The 4,699-nt window shown below is 34.8% G+C and overlaps 1 pseudogene; it reads right to left on the bottom strand.

Moving 5' to 3' along the window:
• Positions 1-1,606: 1,606 nt before the first annotated feature.
• LOC133171996 (actin, muscle-like) lies at positions 1,607-3,368 on the bottom strand (annotated as a pseudogene).
• Between the last annotated feature and the right edge of the window lie 1,331 nt (positions 3,369-4,699).

Below are 4,699 nucleotides of genomic sequence, written 5' to 3'. Positions count from 1 at the left end.
TTTTACCTGACTAAAGGAAGAAATACCTGCTAAAAATCGCAAAAAGCAAAAAAAAAAAAAAAAAAAAATAATAATAATAATAATAATCGTGGAAAAGCAGTATAATTTGTCGCGGAAAAGCGGGATGGAAAAGCTGTGTCGAATCGAGGAAAAGTAAAACCGCGACATAGGGCACATGGCGGACAGGGGATACTTACTCCTCTTTGGCACCTGATCCCACCTGTGGTGTTTTCAGGGGTCCGTGTTTTGCCCTGTTCACGATTCGTTTTGTTTTTACTGGAGGCTAATCACTGTCTGTTATCTTCACCTTTTACGTTATCTTCACCTTTTACTAGTATATGTTATCGTCACCTTTTACATGTTATCTTCACCTTTTACATGTTATCTTCATCTTTTACATGTTATCTTCATCTTTTACATGTTATCTTCATCTTTTATATTTAAGGAGTGAATGAAATAGCTATCCAAGTTATACTGTATAACCTGGGTTGCGGCAGTTTACACTTTATAAACCGCGGAGAGGTTTATAAGAAAGCGTAAACTGTTCCAACCCAAGATATACAAGTATAACTTGGGTAGCTATTAAATTTATTCCTTATAATTTAATTTTCTATCATTACGTGTAAAAAATAAGACAATTTTCCCTTCAAAAAGGCCTTCAAATTCTTCAGAATTTAAATATAACGTCAAGCGGATTGATACGTTTTTGACGTCAATCATTGTGACGTAGGCAACACGGGTTATACGATATAAACGAATTTTTCTATCCAATCAAGTGGAGTGTTACAACCAGAATTAAATTATTACTTCTTATTTCATTCCAATCCAATCCAAAGAATAGTTTGACAAACTTGATTTTTAATTACATTGATTTTGAATAACTGTGGTCTTACTGTTCTTCAAAAGAATTTTTAAATACAAATTTTGAAAACATTCCTCAGCAGGGCTCTCACATCACTTTTTGAGACCTGGGCTGGGTCCTTAAAAGTTGGGAAAATAAACGATTCTTTAGGGAATTTTGGGAAAATTATTTTACTTTAAAATCGTTATAATTGGGTTTCTGGTGACTGTTATCAATCTTTTCTGTATGAATTACAAGTTCAGTTATTAGCTCACCTGAGCCGAAGGCTCATGAAAGCTTTTCTGATCAAAATTTGTCCGTTGTCTGTCGTTGTTGTCGTCGGCATTGTTGTTGTCGTAAACTTTTCACATTTTCATCTTCTTCTCCAGAACTATTGGGCCAATTTCAACCAAACGTGGAACAGAGTATCCTTGGGTAAAGGGAATTCAAGTTTGTTCACATGAAGGGTCACACCCTTTTCCAAGGGGAGATAATTAAGAAATAGTGAAAATTGGGTGGGGTAATTTAAAAATCTTCTTCTCAAGAACCATTTGGCCAGAAAAAATGAAACTTGTGAAAGCTTTCTAAGGAAGTGTAAAATCAAGTTTGTTCAAATCATGACCCCCGGGGAAAGGAAGTGAAGTGAATTGAAAACGTCAATAGGATATACTGCATGCATGGCAAAAACAATCAAAAAATACATGTAAAGTGCGCACACTTATACAATTTTTATTTATATCAACATTTTTCTTCTTTCATTCCACATCAGAACTGGCATTTGCGGTGAACTATGTTCGGACCATATTCCTGATACTCGGCTGTGGTAATCCAACACTTCTGGAAAGTGGATAAAGACGCTAGGATCGATCCTCCAAACCAAGTCCAATAACATCTCTCAGGGGAAGCTACTACAGCTGGCCTAACTAAAGAAGAGAAAGCCAGTTCCCTTAATTCGGAGCCCATTCTTTCAACAAAACCTGTGAAAATTAACAAATCATACAGGTAGTTGTAATATTATACTAAAATTGTATACCATTGGACTCTCGATTTGGATATTTTCACTTCTTAAGATATAATATTCCTTAGGCCAACAAAAAAAAAATACTATAGTTGTGTGTGGTTTCATAGAGTGTGGTTTCATGTTAATATGTCGTAACCCTGGTCTAGGGCGAAGTCAAAATATAGAATTAAACAAGAAGGTTATGTTGATCATATTGATATTCAGTATCTCCATGTGGTGTGTTGTCATGTAACAATATGGGGTCAAATTGTTCCATGGGACAGTAGAGGATAAAACAATCTTAAGAGAAATCTTTTGAAGATCAGCATGATCAAGGTGACTTGGGTGAGCGTTGTGGTCCTTGGGCCTCTTGTTAAAAACTTGAAAACTTTCAGTTTCAAAAACTACGTTTATATAGCAAAATATATGAACAATCTTCCTGATTGAAAAATTTAATGCTTTTAAATTTCATTGATTCAAATTTCAAATGTGTCAATGATATATTTTCTTCACTTTTCTTCAAATAAACTGGACCGCCGAAATATGGCTGAAATATTGCCGACTCGGCGTAAAACAGTAATAATCAATCAATCAATCAATCAAATAGACTGGTGTATGTTCAAATCTGTTCCCTCTGTAATATATAGACCAATACATACCAAATGTAGAGAAAGAGTATCCTTTCTGTTGTAGAAGTCTTTGTAAATAACATGTTAAATCTTTCCCTGCCAGGTTTAGCCTTCTCATAGCTGAAAGAACCGTGTACCCTGTAAGAAGATATAAAACACACAAATCATTGTATTAAGAAAAGACCTAATAACGTACTACCGTAACAAATATCTGAAGCAAAAATTGCTTCCATACCTTCGTGTATAGGATATACTTGAGCAACACCCTCTCCTATGTTTACAACGGTACCACGGGCTCTTCCTGACGCATACAATGTGGGTATACCTTGATTTATTACAAAGAAACCAGGAACATTAAATTTTTCCATCATTATCTGAAAATAAGTTATAAATGTAGAAATAACTAAAGCATGAATGCATTGCCCTGAAAATTATCAATTCCTGAAATCTTCTTACGTTTTTTTTTTTTTTTATTTTTTATTCTATTTTATTTATTTATTATTTCTTTTTTGTGTGTGCTCGTTGCTCACCTGCGTCATTTTCTCGCGATTTCCTTTTGGATTCAAAATTGCGTCCGACATGAGCACATTTGATTTCTCAGACTTTGTTCTTAGTTCATTCTGAAAGACGTGCTGCCATATCAGCTCCATGTCATCCCAGTTTGTAACACCTCTCTCAATGGGGTAGCGAAGGGAGAGACAAAGCCTTATCTCCCACATTAGATTTTTAAAGATTATGCGTTTTAAATAGTAAATCTAATTACCTGGAATCTGGGTCTTCCTACAACTGAATTAAAATAGGACCGAGGAGCATCGTCTCCCGCAAAGCCCGCCTGTCAGGATCCGGATCCGTTGTCAATAACAACCGCACTCGACCAATCCTCATCATTATCACTCATGACATTTCTCTTTGTTCAAGTTAAATGAACTAGATGAGTAGGAGAAAACCTTCATGGTCTTGATTGTCGATTAAAAATAACACAATATGAGGGTTCAATTTTATCCAGGAGCGATCAGAATTGATAATGAAATAGAGTCTGCAGTTACTATCTATTCTTTTTGAGCAACTTCTAGCACCAAATATCTTCTCCTACTTTGCAGAAGACCTCAGGACCCCTGTTATCATATTCAGATTTGCAAGTGTATATATATGGACATAAATCAAAAAGTAAACTGCCACTGAGTAATGTGAAGGTTTTCATGCATTCCATTTCGCAAAATACCTTTGAATACATCTAAATAATAAGGAAACGTTATCAATTTTGAATTTACTGGGTGGAGGTAAACTCAAAATAAAAAAAAAAATTACAATACAACTAAATTCTTATTATTTGTACTTTTTATGTACATGGTCTTGTACATGTACTTGTATTGTGATTACTTATTATGGTATGATGACAATAATGGGCTTCAACCCGCCCTCCTTCCGATAAAAACATAGGTAATCAAAGATTACGAAACACACCTCGACAAACATCATCTATTAGTGAATTAAAGCAATGTCTTCAGGTAGTACACATATCTACATGCAACAACCATGCAATTTTGTTCTGGATAGGATTTTATCATAGTTTCTTGAGAATGTTCCAAAAACTGTTTGGTACAGTTTTATCCCTGGATGCATCATTCATGCAAGTTAGGTCAAAGTAGGCTTCATTATCGGTCGCAGCGACCAATCTCTTAAATTTGTGGTTGTGTTAGAAAGTGCACATGGGGAAATGAGACCTAATTTTTTTCTAATAAGTTCGGTAAAATAATTCGTTTATGATAACATGTATAAAAAAATATGATTAAAATATCTTGAAACTTGCTTTAATCTAAGTCTCGACAGCTGTTACATTTGAGAATTTTGATTTCATTTACTCATAGGATAATTAATTTATGACTTTATAAAAAGGGGTGTAGAATATATACTCCCCAAATTGGGAGTGTTTAAGATATGAAAGCAGATCGTTGGATTTTCCGGATATTGATATTACAGTGGCAAAGGTGATGAATCAAAATTGAAAAGTTGGTAGAACTAGTAAAAATTATTTTGAATATGCTACAGCTATGAATGACTCAACGATATTTTTTCTTCATTTTGCATTATTTTGTTGTCCATCACCAGCAAAGTCTGCAGAAATCATCGGCATCATCACGTGACAAAGATCCAGGTATCAGCACGTGGAAAGCCTGAAGATCAGGGGTCCGTTTTACCATAGACCCTATGCTTCAGGTCTATGGTTTT

This window comes from Saccostrea echinata, unplaced genomic scaffold (genome assembly GCF_033153115.1).
Source record: "Saccostrea echinata isolate AGI-Se365-2 ecotype Australia unplaced genomic scaffold, CSIRO_AGI_Sech_v1 ptg000054l, whole genome shotgun sequence".
Classification (NCBI taxonomy): Eukaryota; Metazoa; Mollusca; class Bivalvia; order Ostreida; family Ostreidae; genus Saccostrea; species Saccostrea echinata.
Note: the sequence above shows the minus strand (reverse complement) of the source record. Positions and strands in the feature narration are given on the sequence as shown.